Source organism: Rana temporaria, chromosome 1 (assembly GCF_905171775.1).
Source record: "Rana temporaria chromosome 1, aRanTem1.1, whole genome shotgun sequence".
Lineage (NCBI taxonomy): Eukaryota > Metazoa > Chordata > Amphibia > Anura > Ranidae > Rana > Rana temporaria.
In genome coordinates, this window is record NC_053489.1 from 157,883,246 (window position 1) to 157,899,176 (window position 15,931).

The window sequence follows — 15,931 nt, forward strand, 5'->3', positions numbered from 1 at the left end:
ACTAGCTCATTATCAATTACTTACCTTACATCGAAGCCCCCGCAGCGGTCCTCATACCCCCCTCTGGCCGGCGACATCTCCCCCAGAGTTACTTCTGGGTATCGCATCAATGACAGCTTGAAGTCTTTTGTGGTATTTGTGGATGAGGCTCTTTATCTTCTCAGATGGTAAAGCTGCCCATTCCTCTTGGCAAAAAGCCTCCAGTTCCGTGTAATTTCTTGGGCTGTCTTGAATGAACTGCAGGTTTTGAGATCTCCCCAGAGTGGCTCAATGATATTGAGGTCAGGAGACTGAGATGGCCACTCCAGAACCTTCACTTTATTCTGCTGTAGCCAATGACAGGTCGGCTTCGACCTTGTGTTTTGGATCATTGTCATGTTGGAATGTCCAAGTAAGTCCCATACGCAGCTTCCTGGCTGATGAATGCAAATGTTACTCCAGTATTTTTTGATAACATACTGCATTCATCTTGCTATCAATTTTGACCAAATGTCCTGTGCCTTTGTAGCTTACACATCCCCAACACATCAGCATCCACCTCTGTGTTTCACAGTAGAAATGGTGTACCTTTCATCATAGGCCTTGTTGACTCCTCTCCAAATGAAGCGTTTATGGTTGTGGCTTTCTTCTGGAGACTCGACCATGCAGCCCATCTTTCTTCAAGTGCCTTCTTATTGTGCATCTTGAAACAGCCACACCACATGTTTTCAGAGTCCTGTATTCCACCTGAAGTTATTTGTGGGTTTTTCTTTGCATCCCGAACAATTTTCCTGGCAGCTGTGGCTAAAATTGTAGTTGGTTCACCTGACCGTGGTTTGGTTTCAACAGATCCCCTCATTGGCATTCTTAATTCATTGGATATCTTTTTATATCTCTTTTCTGTTTTATACAGTTCAACTACCTTTTTCTGCAGATCCTTTGACAATTCTATTGCTTTCCCCATGACTCAGAATCCAGAAACATCAGTGCAGCACTGGATGAAAGATGCAAAGGTCTGTCAGGAGTCCAGAAACTCTTTGACCTTTTATAGACACACACTAATCACAGGGGAGGATGGTTACCTTTAGTGCTGGTTCACACTGGGGCAATACGACTTCCAGCGCAACTTTACAAGGCAACTTGGAGACGACTTCAGCGCGACTTCAGCGCTACTTGGAGCGGCTTACAACGCGACTTCAAGTCGCCTCCAGGACAGACGACTTTGCCAATTAAGACAGGGGATCCGACTTGGAGGTGACTTCCATTGAAATCAATGGGTACAATTCGCCTAGAAGTTGCCTTGAAGTAGTACAAGAACCTTTTCTGAAGTCGGAGCGACTTCAGTAGTGTGCATTAAGACGACTCTCATTCACTTCCATGTAATTTGTCATGTCGGACGACTTGGGGCGAACAAGTCGATCCCCAGGTCGCGGTAGTGTGAACCGGCTCTTAAAGAGGAAGTAAACCCTTAGGCCTCGTACACACGACCGGACATGGCCGCTGAAACTGGTCCGCGGACCAGTTTCAGCGGACAGATCCGATCGTGTGTACAGGCTAGCGGACAGATTTCCAGCGGACAAATGTTTCTTAGCATGCTAAGAAACATGTCCGCTGGAAAGCTGTCCGTCGGACATGTCCGCTGGTTAGTACGTCTAACCAGCGGACCAAAATCTCGTGCATGCGTCGAATTGATTCGACGCATGCGTGGAAGCATTGAACTCGCGCGATAGAGAACGTCGGTGTCGTCTACGTCACCGCGTTCTCTGTCCGCGGGGATTTCGGTTTGATGGTGTGTACAGCCATCAGACCGAAATCTCTGAGCGGACATGTCCGATGAAAACGCTCCGCGGACCGTTTTCATTGGACATGTCCGGTGGTGTGTACGAGGCCTTATGGGTTTTACTTCCTCTTTATTTCCCTGAAAAGGTAAAGCATAATGGGCTACTATTATCACGATTGTAACCAGTGGTAGGACCATGTCATACCGAGCTGTACCACTACTAACAAGTAAAAGTACACATTACATAAATCCAAATGATTTTGTCTTTGAATATCATCTAATGTACTGCGTAGGTTATTAATATTTAAAGCAGCACTCAGCATAAAAGCTATAGCTGTCTACCTCTATTACATCCATAATTATATTTATGGAGATGGGCAATTAGAACCTATTATGGTACTTTAAGCAGCTTCTGTACAGTACACAGAACAGGTTATGCTCGCAAGCATATTTATTAGAAAAAAATAAAAAATAAATTGATGTTATCAAAGAAATCGGGAAGAATTTCAATGACTTATCATTAGTGAAGTGAAATAGGAATTGGAAGCTGCTGGTCATTGAAGAGTTAAATGCTATGTGTATCTCCAGTTGGCACAAGCCTTCAATATGTGAGAGGTCCAAAACTCAACGAAGGGAACATACGCTGAGACCACTCCCAGCTCCTTTCATCGTGCCTGACTTGTCAAAGCAGGTTGATTAACTTAATGAGAACTTCTAGCTCCTTACAAGAAGACAAGGCTGATAGCTGTTTCATCCAGGGCAAGGTAAGGCTGTGTTCTTCCATTTATTAAACTGGATGTCTAATGCTGATAAACAGAGTTACAGTGAATCAATGTCACATCTGAGTGATAAGGACAGTTATGTGTTGCAGCTTTTAGTGTTCATATTTTAGAAGTGTCAATCAAATACCAGTATGGATTACTAGAAATTCCTAAAAAGACAAGCGAAAATGCCCTCCTGTCATATTTATTTACATTACGCCTTGTTGTCAGGTTGCTGCAGCCTCACTGTCATATTACATTTAGATTTCAGATTTTCATCATATTATTTTTTATCTTCAGCTATCTTATTTTCAGTTTCAGTGTATGGTATTTTGTTACCTTTCTTAAAGTAAACCTGTCATTAAGGAAATATGGGTAATTTCTGATCTTTTCGGTTGCCTGGCTGACCCTCTGACATCAATATAGTCTCATATTGGCTATAAATGTAATGAGCTGATCCAACGATTCTTGGAATTGGAAGATGTGATAGAATCTAAGCATTATCAAAAACACTGGATGATTGTGGATGATGTGATTGTAGGAAAGTACATATATTGACATGATTGGAAAATGTAAGGCACATCAAACAATCTGGTTATTTAAACAATTGTTCTTTTTATCAATAATAGGGGGGGATTATATAATTTTTTATATTGTTTTCAAATCTAGACACATTTGAAAGATGGATGATTTATAGCATAAAGTGAAAAACATTTATTTTTCAAAATTTTCTTTTTTTTATTTTATTTATATTATAAAAAAAAGAAAAATAAAAGAAAAAAAAATCCGTGGCGATCAAGTACCACCAAAGAAAGCTGTATTTGTGTGAAAAAATTATATAAATTTCATTTGCGTACAAAGTTTCATAACAGCAATTGTCAATTAAAGTAGCACAGTGCTGAATAGCGAAAAATTATTTGGTCATGAAGGGGGTAAAACCTTCTGGAGGGTAAGTAGTTAATAAAGTTTCCCATAGGATCAGCACAGGTCAATTGGTTTAATTTTGATTCTGAGTATATGGTCCAAACATATCGAGTGATTATAGTTAGTGAGTTGGCGCCTGATCACTCTTCTGATTGTAATTTTTTTATAATTAAATTGGATCATGATTAATTGACAATTGTTAATTTTAGCAATGGGGGGGTGATATGTTTTTTTTTGCCCACAGTGTTATTGCTCATCTCTAAGGCTATTTTCACACTGAGGCGTTGCACCGTCAGCGTAAAAACGCCGCTATTTTTAGCGGTTCTTTACCATCATTTCTGCAGCGCTTTTCGGGCGGTAGCGGGGCACTTTTTACCCCCGCTAGCAGACAAATAAAGGGTTAAAAGTGCCCGCAAAGAGCCTCTACTGAGGCGCTTTGGCGGCGCTGCCCATTGATTTCAATTGGCAGGGGCGCTTTAGGAGCGGTGTGATCACCGCTCCTACAGCGCCTCAAAGATGCGGCTAGCAGAACTTTTTTTACTGTCCTGCCAGCACATCGTTCCAGTGTGAAAGCTCTGCAGGGTGAGAAGGCCCCCCACACAATAATGGGCATATACAATATATTCATAAATAAATGCAAAAGGTAAAGGTAAATGCAAAATAAGTTTTATAGAGAAAACAGAATGGAGTAGTGAGAACTGGAAAAGCAAGTCTCATTCAAATAATAATAAATTAAGTGTGTCCATATTCACTCAATTTAATTCTAACATTTTAATTGATTAATGCTCTTCTTAAAAGTTTGATTTCAACTTCTATTATTCTAATGTCTCCATTGTTCCTAAAGCACAAGTGAACATCTGTCACCTTTAAGGTGTTGCCAATGGAAAAAGCAGTAATCAATTATGCATGAGCATTTCTTTTCTTTTTCCCAGTGAAAGGGGCTGTGTATGGTATGGCGACCATCACTGTGTGCACTGCCAAGGTGAGCCAAGAGTGCGCTGACATAATCTGCCAGCTGTTGGTAGAGCTTGTAAAGGGTAATTTGGACATTTAATTCAAGATTAATCACTGCGCTAGTATTACAGAAGCAGCTGGCATAAATTGTATGGCGACAATAAAAAAGCGTAAAAAATGGGTGCATGCAGCGCTAGTAGCATAAAATTTAAGGTAAGAGTCCATAGTGTTTATATAGATAAAAACAGGCATATCAAAGGCTGTAGTCTGTCATGAATAGCATTTGTTTCCAACCACAAAGATTTTGGGTGGAGCTCTAACATCACGACACTGTCACGTGTCGACTGCGGCCATCTTTGTGGTTGGAAACAAATGCTATTCATGAAAGACTGTAGCCTTTTATATGCCTGTTTTTATCTGACAAAATGTGAGCACCCTGGCTGTTTTTTAGAAATACATTTTGCCTGGTTTTAATACTACACCATGAGGAGTTATCTTTCTTGGCCCGGATTCAGATAGAATGGTCTATCTATGGGCGGGTGTAACGTATCGGTACGCCACCGTAACTTAGGGCGCAAGTTCCGTATGCAGAAACAACTTGCGCCCTTAGTTACGGCGGCGTAATGTATTTGGTCCGGCGTAAGCTCGCCTAATTTAAATGGGGATGATGTGGGCGTGTTTTATGTATATTAACCAGTTCCCGACCACCGCATGTACATATACGTCCACAATATGGCACGTACAGGCACATGGGCGTATAGGTACGTCCCCGCCTTACCTCGGTTCGGGGGTCCGATCGGGACCCCCTCCGGTACATGCGACGGCCGGGAACGGTGTACGGGAGGTCCGGGAGGAGGGGGCGGCTATTGGTTTCCAGCCGTCCCCTCTCGATCTCCCTCGGCGAATGAGATTGCAGCAGAGCCCTCCCTGCCTGTGTAACTGTAAACACAGGCAGGGAGGAAGTGACGTTTTCTCCCCTCTGGCGGTCTTTTCGTCTGATTCCAGAGGAGAGAAGACGTCAGTACTGTGAGTTGCACCAACAGCACACTGACACAGCACACATAGGCACATAACCCCCCCCGATCACCCCCCCAGCACCCCCAGATCACCCCCTGTCACAGTGTCACTGATTGCAGTGATCATTTATTTTCTGATCACTGCTTTTAGTGTCAGTGTGACAGAAAAAAGTGTCAGGGCAGTTAGGTTTAGGCCCCTTTAGGTCCAGGGTAGCCCCCTACCCCCCCCCAATAAAGGTTTAACCCCTGATTGCCCCTAAAGTTAACCCTTTCACCCCTATTGCCAGTGTCACTAAGCGATCGGTTTCTGATCGCTGTATTAGTGTCACTGTTGCCGCTAGGCAGTTAGTTTTTTTTGAGGTTCGCCGCCAGGTTTATATAGCGTTAGGTACCCCCATAAATAAAGGTTTTAACCCCTGATTGCCCCTAGAGTTAACCCTTTCACCCCTATTGCCAGTGTCACTAAGCGATCGGTTTCTGATCGCTGTATTAGTGTCACTGTTGCCGCTAGGCAGTTAGTTTTTTTTGAGGTTCGCCGCCAGGTTTATATAGCGTTAGGTACCCCCATAAATAAAGGTTTTAACCCCTGATTGCCCCTAGAGTTAACCCTTTCACCACTGATCACTGTATAAGTGTCACTGGTGACGTGGTTAGCCAGTTAGTTATTTAGTTATTTTAGGTTCGCCACCAGGTTTTTAGAAAGCGTTAGGTACCCCCATATATTACCGAATAAAGGTTTTAACCCCCTGATTGCCCCCTAGTTAACCCTTTCACCAGTGATCACCGTATAAGTGTTACGGTTGACGCTGGTTGGTTAGTTTGCTGTTTATAGCATCAGAGCACCCGCCGTATATAACCCAATAGGTTTAACCCCCTGATCACCCGGCGGGTGATATAAATTTAATTTTAGCGCCAGTCAGGGTCTGCGTCACCCCAGGCAGCGTTAGGTTAGAGCCAGTACCGCTTACACCCACTCGCTAAGCATACACCCCCCTTAGTGGTATAGGATCTGAACGGATCGATACCTGATCTGATCAGATCTATACTAGCGTACCCAGCAGTTTAGGGTACCCAAAAACGCATTGTTAGCGGAATCAGCCCAGATACCCGCTAGCACCTGCGTTTTCCCCCTCTGCCCAGCCCAACCCACCCAAGTGCAGTATCGATCGATCACTGTCACTTACAAAACACAAGACACATAACTGCAGCGTTCGCAGAGACAGGCCTGATCCCTGCGATCGCTTACAGTTTTTTTTGAAGCGTTTTCTACATTTGCTTTTCTATAGTCAGGTGCTTTTTTTACCTGTGAATCCTTACCATTGTACCACTAAATTTAGAGTCCAAAATGGCAAACCGAAGGTACAATGATAAGCAGGCCTTGGAGTTCATGTGCATGTCAGATAGTGAAGAGGAGGAGGTCACGCATCTGACAGATTCTGGCTCAGAATATGAACCCATTTACGACAGCGGCTCCATGTCAGATAGCTCGCACGACGAAGTTGAGGTCCCTGCTAAGGCCAGGCGTACCCGATCCCATTCTGATGTTGTTGAGCAGCAAGAACCGCAGGACCCTCGTATGGAGCAGAGATCCAGTACTAGCGCCGCTATTCCTTCTGGTGAATTGGCAAGCACCAGCGGCCTAGTACACCCTGGTCGTTTATCCAGCACTGCAGTAACACTTGGTGACGTGGCGAGTCCCATAAGTGCAGTTGAAGCTGGCGATGTGGCAAGCACAAGTAGTGTCCCGCTGCCACCAAGAAAAAGACAGAGACAGGCCCGTCGTGCCCATAGTGCCCTTCCTGTAGAATTTGCCTATCCTGATTGGGTCCCCACCACTTCTACAGCACCTGTACTTCCCCCATTCACTGGCCAACCCGGTATTCAGGTGGATACAGCGAACTTTATGTCACTTGATTTTTATTCGCTGTATTTCACGGAAGATCTCTATAGATCTATTGTGGACCAGACTAATTTATATGCTGGTACTTACATCGCCGCTAACCCCCAGTCTCGCCTTGCCAAAGAATGGAAACCTCTCGAGGTTTCCGAATTTAAGACCTTTCTGGGCCTTACCCTCAACATGGGCATACACAAATTTCCGTCATTGCGGATGTATTGGTCCACACATCCCATTGACCATATGTACATTTTCTCTGCTCACATGGCCAGGAGACGATACGAGGCGATCCTGCGGTTCCTGCATTTCAGTGACAATGCACTTTGTCGTCCACGTGGAGACCCTGAATTTGACCGGCTCTACAAAATTCGGCCCCTCGTAAACCATTTCAACGAACGTTTTGCAGCCTTGTTTAATCCCCAGCAGGTTGTATGCGTTGATGAGTCCCTGATTAAATTTGCTGGCCGCTTGTCTTTCAAACAGTTCCTTCCCAGCAAGCGTGCCAGATACGGGGTCAAGCTCTATAAGCTCTGTGACAGGGCCACAGGCTACACATGGAGCTTTAGGGTTTACGAGGGAAAAGATAGTCAGGTAGAGCCGGAAGGATGCCCAGATTACATGGGGAGCGCTGGCAAGATTGTTTGGGACTTGGTGTCACCCTTATTCGGAAAGGGGTACCATTTGTATGTGGACAATTTTTACAGCAGCGTGCCACTTTTTAGCCACTTATTTGATCAACAGATTGGAGCATGTGGCACCGTGCGACCTAATCGCCGGGGCTTCCCCCAGCGGCTTGTAGATGCCCGTGTTAGGCCGGGGGCGAGAGCCTGCTGCAGATGTAAAAATTTGCTCGCTGTGAAGTGGCGGGACAATAGGAATGTTTTCGTTCTTACCACCCTTCACGCAGACACGACAGTCCAAATTCGTACGGCGACTGGTGTTGTGGAGAAACCCCTCTGTGTCCACGAATATAACCTTAATATGGGAGGGGTGGACCTCAACGACCAGTTGATGGCGCCGTATCATATTGCCCGTAAGACGAGACGCTGGTACAAAAAAGTGTCTCTACATTTATTTCAATTGGCTCTACTGAATGCTCATGTCGTATACAGAGCTTCAGGACGGAATGAATCCTTCCTTCAATTCCAGAGGGATATCATCACAGAACTCCTGTATCCAGGCGGTATTGTACCTCACCATCTCCTACCAAATGCAGTAAGCCGACTGCATGAGAGGCATTTTTCTTATGTCCTCCCGAGTACCCCTACCCAACGAGCCCCCCAAAGAAAATGTTGTGTCTGTACCAAGCGCGGATTTAGGCGTGACACCCGTTATTTTTGTCCCAAATGTCCTGGCAATCCTGGTCTTTGTATTGGTGAATGTTTTGAACGCTTCCACACACACGTTAATTATTAGTGTAGGGTGAAACATTTCACAGGCTAGGCACACTCACACAGGGTCTCCCAAGATGCCATCGCATTTTGAGAGACCCAAACCTGGAACCGAAAAGTTGAAGTTACAGTTCACAGTTACAAAAAAAAGTGTTAAAAAAAAAAAAAAAAAGTAAAAAATAAAAACACACAAAAAAATATAAAATAAAAAAACCAAAAATAGTTGTCGTTTTATTGTTCTCTCCCTCTCTATTCTCTCTCTATTGTTCTGCTCTTTTTTACTGTATTCTATTCTGCAAAGTTTTATTGTTGTTATGTTTTTTCATGCTTGCTTTTCAGGTATGTAATTTATTTTACTGTTTTCAGGTACGCCATTCAGCTGTTGCGCGGACTTATTTATCTTGACAGCAACAGCGTTTGCTCCCACGATATATAAAGCCGCGACTCCAGTGCTGTAGGAGGTGATTTCACCACCACAGTTAAAAAAAAGAGCATATATGCCGAAGCATGCGGGCAGCAGGGGCGGAGGAGCGATTTTGCTCCTAATGCCGCGTACATACGGTTGACATTCCTACGGAGGCTTTCCCGTGGAAAAGTCTGACCATGTGTACACGGCATAGAAAAGTCCGACCGTGTGTACGCGGCATAGAAAAGTCCGACCGTACGCGGCATAACTTTTTTGCGGGAGGATGCCCCCATGCTTTGGCATATATATATATTTTAGGCACAGGTTGCGTTAAAAAATGTTTTATTTTTTACTATGTTTTTTTATAGGTATTTGCTTTGCAGGTATGGTATGATCTTACTGTTATACTGGAATGTTACTTTGTTTTAATGTTAACCATCATTTGCTTAGCAGGTACGCCATTCAGTTGCAGTGCGGATTTATTTAGCGTGACAGCAACAGCGTTTGCTCCCACGATATATAAAGCCGCGACTCCAATGCTGTAGGAGGTGATTTCACCACTACAGTTCAAAAAAGAGCATATATGCCGGAGCATGGGGGCATTAGGGGTGGAGGAGCGATTTTGCTCCTAATGCCGCGTACATACGGTTGACATTCCTACGGAGGCTTTCCTGTGGAAAAGTCTGACCATGTGTACACGGCATAGAAAAGTCCGACCGTGTGTACGCGGCATAGAAAAGTCCGACCGTACGCGGCATAACTTTTTTGCGGGAGGATGCCCCCATGCTTCGGCATATATAAATGGTGCATGTATGCCCATCATTAGAAGTGGGTGGATGAAGGGAGGTATTCTAATGGTGGGCATACCCACCGATCAATCTTTTTTTTGTTCAGCCAACAGACTGCATGAAAAAAAAAAAGATTACAATACATGTCCAACAAGAACCATCAACGTACTGGTATGTTGCAGGACTTTGAATGGTTATACCAGAATGATGCCTGCGGGTTTAGGCATCATCTTGGTATCATTCTTTTCAGCCAGCGGTCGGCTTTCATGTAAAAGCAGTCCTAGCGGCTAATTAGCCTCTAGACTGCTTTTACATTCAGTGGGAGGGAATGTCCCCCCCCCCCAGATATAAACGGCGCCATTGAGAATATGGGAAAGCATTTTATCACACCGATCTTGGTGTGGTCAGATGCTTTGAGGGCAGAGGAAAGATCTAGGGTCTAATAGACCCCATTTAAAAAAAAAAAAGAGTACCTGTCACTAACTATTGCTATCATAAGGGATATTTACATTCCCTGAGATAACAATAAAAATGGTAAAAAAATAAATAAATGGAAGGAACAGTTGACAAATAAAATAAAAAAAGCGAAATAAATATATAAAAAAATAAAAAAATAAAAAAAAGCATCCCTGTCCCCCCCTGCTCTTGCGCAAAGACGAACGCAAGCGTCGGTCTGGAGTCATATGTAAACAGCAATTGCACCATGCATGTGAGGTATCACCGCGAAGGGCAGATCGAGGGCAGTCATTTTAGCAGTAGACCTACTCTGTAAATCTAATGTGGTAACCTGTAAAGGCTTTTAAAGGCTTTTAAAAATGTATGTAGTTTGTCGCCACTGCGCGTTTGTGCGCAATTTTAAAGTATGTCGTGTTTGGTATCCATGTACTTGGCCTAAGATCATAATTTTTATTTCATCAATAATTTGGGCAATATAGTGTGTTTTAGTGCTTTAAAATAAAAAAAAGTGTATTTTTTCCCCAAAAAATGCGTTTGAAAAAACGCTGCGCAAATACTGTGTGGAAATTTTTTTTGCAACACCTACCATTTTAATCTGTAGGGCCTTTGCTTTAAAAAAATATATAATGTTTGGGGGTTCAACTTTACTTTCTTGCAAAAAAATAATATGTTTTTATGTAAACAAACAGTGTCAGAAAGGGCTTTTTCTTCAAGTGGTTAGAAGAGTGGGTGATGTGTGACATAAGCTTCTAATTGTTGTGCATAAAATGCCAGGACAATTGAAAACCCCCCCAAATGACCCCATTTTGGAAAGTAGACACCCCAAGCTATTTGCTGAGAGGCATCTTAAGTCCATGGAATATTTTAGATTTTGACCCAAGTTGCGGGAAATATAAATATATATATATATATATATATATTTTTTTGCGCAAAGTTGTCACTAAATGATATATTGCTCAAACATGCCATGGGCATATGTGGAATTACACCCCAAAATGCATTCTGCTGCTTCTCCTGAGTACGGGGATACCACATGTGTGAGACTTTTTGGGAGCCTAGCCGCGTACGGGACCCCAAAAACCAATCACCGCCTTCAGGCTTTCTAAGGGTGTAAATTTTTGATTTCACTCCTCACTACCTATCACAGTTTCGAAGGCCATAAAATGCCAAAATAGCACAAAAAAAACCCAAATGACCCCATTTTGGAAAGAAGACACCCCAAGGAAACTGCTGAGAGGCATGTTGAGTCCATTGATTTTTTTTTTTTTGTCCAAAGTGATTGAATAATGAGAAAAAAAAAAAGAAAAATGTGTCACTAAATGATATATTGCTCACACATGCCATGGTTATATGTGGAGTTGCACCCTAAAATACATTCTGCTGCTTCTCCTGAGTACGGGGATACCACATGTTTGGGACTTTTTGGGAGCCTAGCCGCGTACGGGACCCCGAAAACCAAGCACCGCCTTCAGCATTTCTAAGGGCGCAAATTTTTGATTTCACTCCTCACTACCTATCACAGTTTCGAAGGCCATAAAATGCCAAAATAGCACAAAAAACCCCCAAATGACCCCATTTTGGAAAGTAGACACCCCAAGCTATTTGCTGAGAGGCATGTTGAGTCCATGGAATATTTAATTTTTTTGCCCCAAGTGATTGAATCATGACCAAAAAAAATTAAAATAAAAAAATGTACAAAACATTGTCACTAAATGATATATTTCTCACACATGCCATGGTTATATGTGGAATTGCACCCCAAAATACATTCTGCTACTTCTCCTGAGTACGGGGATACCACATGTGTGGGACTTTTTGGGAGCCTAGCCGCGTATGAGACCCCGAAAACCAAGCACCGCCTTCAAGATTTCTAAGGACATAAATTTTTGATTTCACTCACACAAATCTTGAAGGCAGTGCTTGGTTTTCGGGGCCCCGTACGCGGCTAGGCTCCCAAAAAGTCCCACACATGTGGTATCCCCGTACTCAGGAGAAGCAGCAGAATGTATTTTGGGGTGCAATTCCACATATAACCGTGGCATGTGTGAGAAATATATCATTTAGTGACAACGTTTTGTATTTTTTTTTTTTGGTCATTATTCAGTGACTTGGGGCAAAAAAATTAAATATTCCATGGACTCAACATGCCTCTCAGCAAATAGCTTGGGGTGTCTACTTTCCAAAATGGGGTCATTTGGGGGGGTTTTGTGCTGTTTTGGCATTTTATTGCCTTCGAAACTGTGATAGGTAGTGAGGAGTGAAATCAAAAATTTATGCCCTTAGAAATCCTGAAGGCGGTGATTGGTTTTCGGGGTCCCGTACGCGGCTAGGCTCCCAAAAAGTCCCACACATGTGGTATCCCCGTACTCAGGAGAAGCAGCAGAATGTATTTTGGGGTGCAATTCCACATATAACCGTGGCATGTGTGAGAAATATATCATTTAGTGACAACGTTTTGTATTTTTTTTTTTTTGGTCATTATTCAGTGACTTGGGGCAAAAAAATTAAATATTCCATGGACTCAACATGCCTCTCAGCAAATAGCTTGGGGTGTCTACTTTCCAAAATGGGGTCATTTGGGGGGGTTTTGTGCTGTTTTGGCATTTTATTGCCTTCGAAACTGTGATAGGTAGTGAGGAGTGAAATCAAAAATTTATGCCCTTAGAAATCCTGAAGGCGGTGATTGGTTTTCGGGGTCCCGTACGCGGCTAGGCTCCCAAAAAGTCCCACACATGTGGTATCCCCGTACTCAGGAGAAGCAGCAGAATGTATTTTGGGGTGCAATTCCACATATAACCGTGGCATGTGTGAGAAATATATCATTTAGTGACAACGTTTTGTATTTTTTTTTTTTTGGTCATTATTCAGTGACTTGGGGCAAAAAAATTAAATATTCCATGGACTCAACATGCCTCTCAGCAAATAGCTTGGGGTGTCTACTTTCCAAAATGGGGTCATTTGGGGGGGTTTTGTGCTGTTTTGGCATTTTATTGCCTTCGAAACTGTGATAGGTAGTGAGGAGTGAAATCAAAAATTTATGCCCTTAGAAATCCTGAAGGCGGTGATTGGTTTTCGGGGTCCCGTACGCGGCTAGGCTCCCAAAAAGTCCCACACATGTGGTATCCCCGTACTCAGGAGAAGCAGCAGAATGTATTTTGGGGTGCAATTCCACATATGCCCATGGCATATGTGAGAAATATATCATTTAGTGACAACGTTTTGTAAAAAAAATTTTTTATTTTTTTTTGGTCATTATTCAATCACTTGGGGCCATAAAATTAAATATTCCATGGACTCAACATGCCTCTCAGCAAATAGCTTGGGGTGTCTTCTTTCCAAAATGGGGTCATTTGGGGGGGTTGTGTGACATCTTGGCATTTTATGGCCTTCAAAACTGTGATAGGTAGTGATAGGTAGTGAGGAGTGAAATCAAAAATGTATGCCCTTAGAAATCTTGAAGGCGGTGCTTTGTTTTCGGGGCCCCGTATGCGGCTAGGCTCACAAAAAGTCCCACATATGTGGTATCCCCGTACTCGGGAAAAGCAGCAGAATGTATTTTGGGGTGCAATTCCACATATAACTATGGCATGTGTGAGCAATATATCATTTAGTGACAACTTTGTGCAAAAAAAAATCAGTTTGTCATATTCCCGCAACTTGTGTCAAAATATAAAATATTCCATGGACTCGACATGCCTCTCAGCAAATAGCTTAGGGTGTCTACTTTCCAAAATGGGGTCATTTGGTTTTTTTTTTTGCTATTTTGGCATTTTATGGCCTTCGAAACCTTGATAGGTAGTGAGGAGTGAAATCAAAAATTTGTGCCCTTAGAAATGCTGAAGGCGGTGCTTGGGTTTTGGGGCCCCGTATGCGGCTAGGCTCCCAAAAAGTCCCACACATGTGGTATCCCCGTACTCAGGAGAAGCAGCAGAATGTATTTTGGGGTGCAATTCCACATATAACCATGGCATGTGTGAGAAATATATCATTTAGTGACAACTTTTTGTAAACATTTTTTTTTTTTTTTTTTTCGTCATTATTCAATCACTTGGGACAAAAAAATTAAATATTCAATGGACTCAACATGCCTCTCAGCAGTTTCCTTGGGGTGTCTACTTTCCAAAATGGGGTCATTTGGGGGGGTTTTGTACTGCCCTGCCATTTTAGCACCTCAAGAAATGAGATAGGCAGTCATAAAATAAAAGCTGTGTAAATTCCAGAAAATGTACCCTAGTTTGTAGACGCTATAACTTTTGCGAAAACCAATAAATATACGCTTATTGCGATTTTTTTTACTAAAGACATGTGGCTGAATACATTTTGGCCTAAATGTTTGACTAAAATTTAGTTTATTCGATTTTTTTTACTTTTTGTTATAAGAAAAATCATTTTTTTTCAAAATTTACGGTCTTTTTGCGTTCATATCGCAAAAAATAAAAATCGCAGAGGCGATCAAATACCATCAAAATAAAGCTCTATTTGTGGGAAGAAAAGGACGCAAGTTTCGTTTCGGTACAACATTGCATGACCGCGCAATTACAAGTTAAAGCAGCGCATTGCCAAATTGTAAAAACACCTCTGGTCTTTAGACAGCGTATTGGTCCGGAGCTTAAGTGGTTAACTGTGACCCTGCGTATTTGACTTTTTTTACGAACGACGCATGCGCCGTTCGTGAAAAAATCCCAGTGCGCATGCTCGAAATTACGCCGCAAGTCATCATTGCTTTAGACGTGAACATAACTTACGTACAGCCCTATTCGCGAACGACTTACGCAAACAACGTAAAATTTTCAAAACTCAACGCGGGAACGACGTCCATACTTAACATTAGCTACGCCTCATATAGCAGGGGTAACTTTACGCCGAAAAAAGCCTAACGTAAATGACGTAAAAAAATGCGCCGGCCGGACATACGTTTCTGAATCGGCATATCTACCTAATTATCATATTCATCGCGTAACTATACGGAAGCGCCACCAAGCGGCCAGCGTAAATATGCAGCCTAAGATACGACGGTGTAAGACACTTACGCCGGTCGGATCTTAGGGAAATCTATGCGTAACTGATTCTCTGAATCAGTCGCATAGATACGACGGCCCGCACTCAGAGATACGACGGCGTATCCGGAGATACGCCGTTGTTTCTCCTTTCTGAATCCGGGCGTTTTATGTATGCACCTATGATCTTCCATTTGGTGAGACTACAAGACCCAGCCATCTATGATCCAATTGAAGTGGTTTTGTGGCGCTGTGGACATATCAGCCAATCACAGGAAGCTTTGTATTTATTCATAGCTTACAAGGCTTCCTCTGAATGGCTTAGCAGCTCTCAGTCTGACTCGATTTTCTTCCAGTACCTGGATGAAGGTCTCTGTCCCGCTCTCAAAACACAGCACTGCTGACGCTACATACAGTTTATACAATGCCCCCAGTAGGCGTGTTCGTTAGTAAAGGAACTAGTTTGTTTGGAATGTTTGGACGCACTTGGCCCAAACAAAGTCTTTAATCACTTAACCTCTGGAAGATTTACGATTTACACCCCTTCATGACCAGGCCATTTTTTGCTTTTTGGCACTGCGT

General features: G+C 42.9%; 1 protein-coding gene across 2 annotated transcripts in view; it reads left to right on the forward strand.

Moving 5' to 3' along the window:
* Nucleotides 1-2,363: 2,363 nt before the first annotated feature.
* The window catches only part of CTXN3 (cortexin 3), a 126,030-nt gene continuing 112,462 nt past the window's right edge, over nucleotides 2,364-15,931 (forward strand). For both annotated transcript variants that reach the window (XM_040344786.1, XM_040344790.1), the window contains exon 1: nucleotides 2,364-2,523. The gene's annotated coding sequence lies outside the window, so the exon portion shown is untranslated. The remainder of the gene's footprint in view (nucleotides 2,524-15,931) is intronic.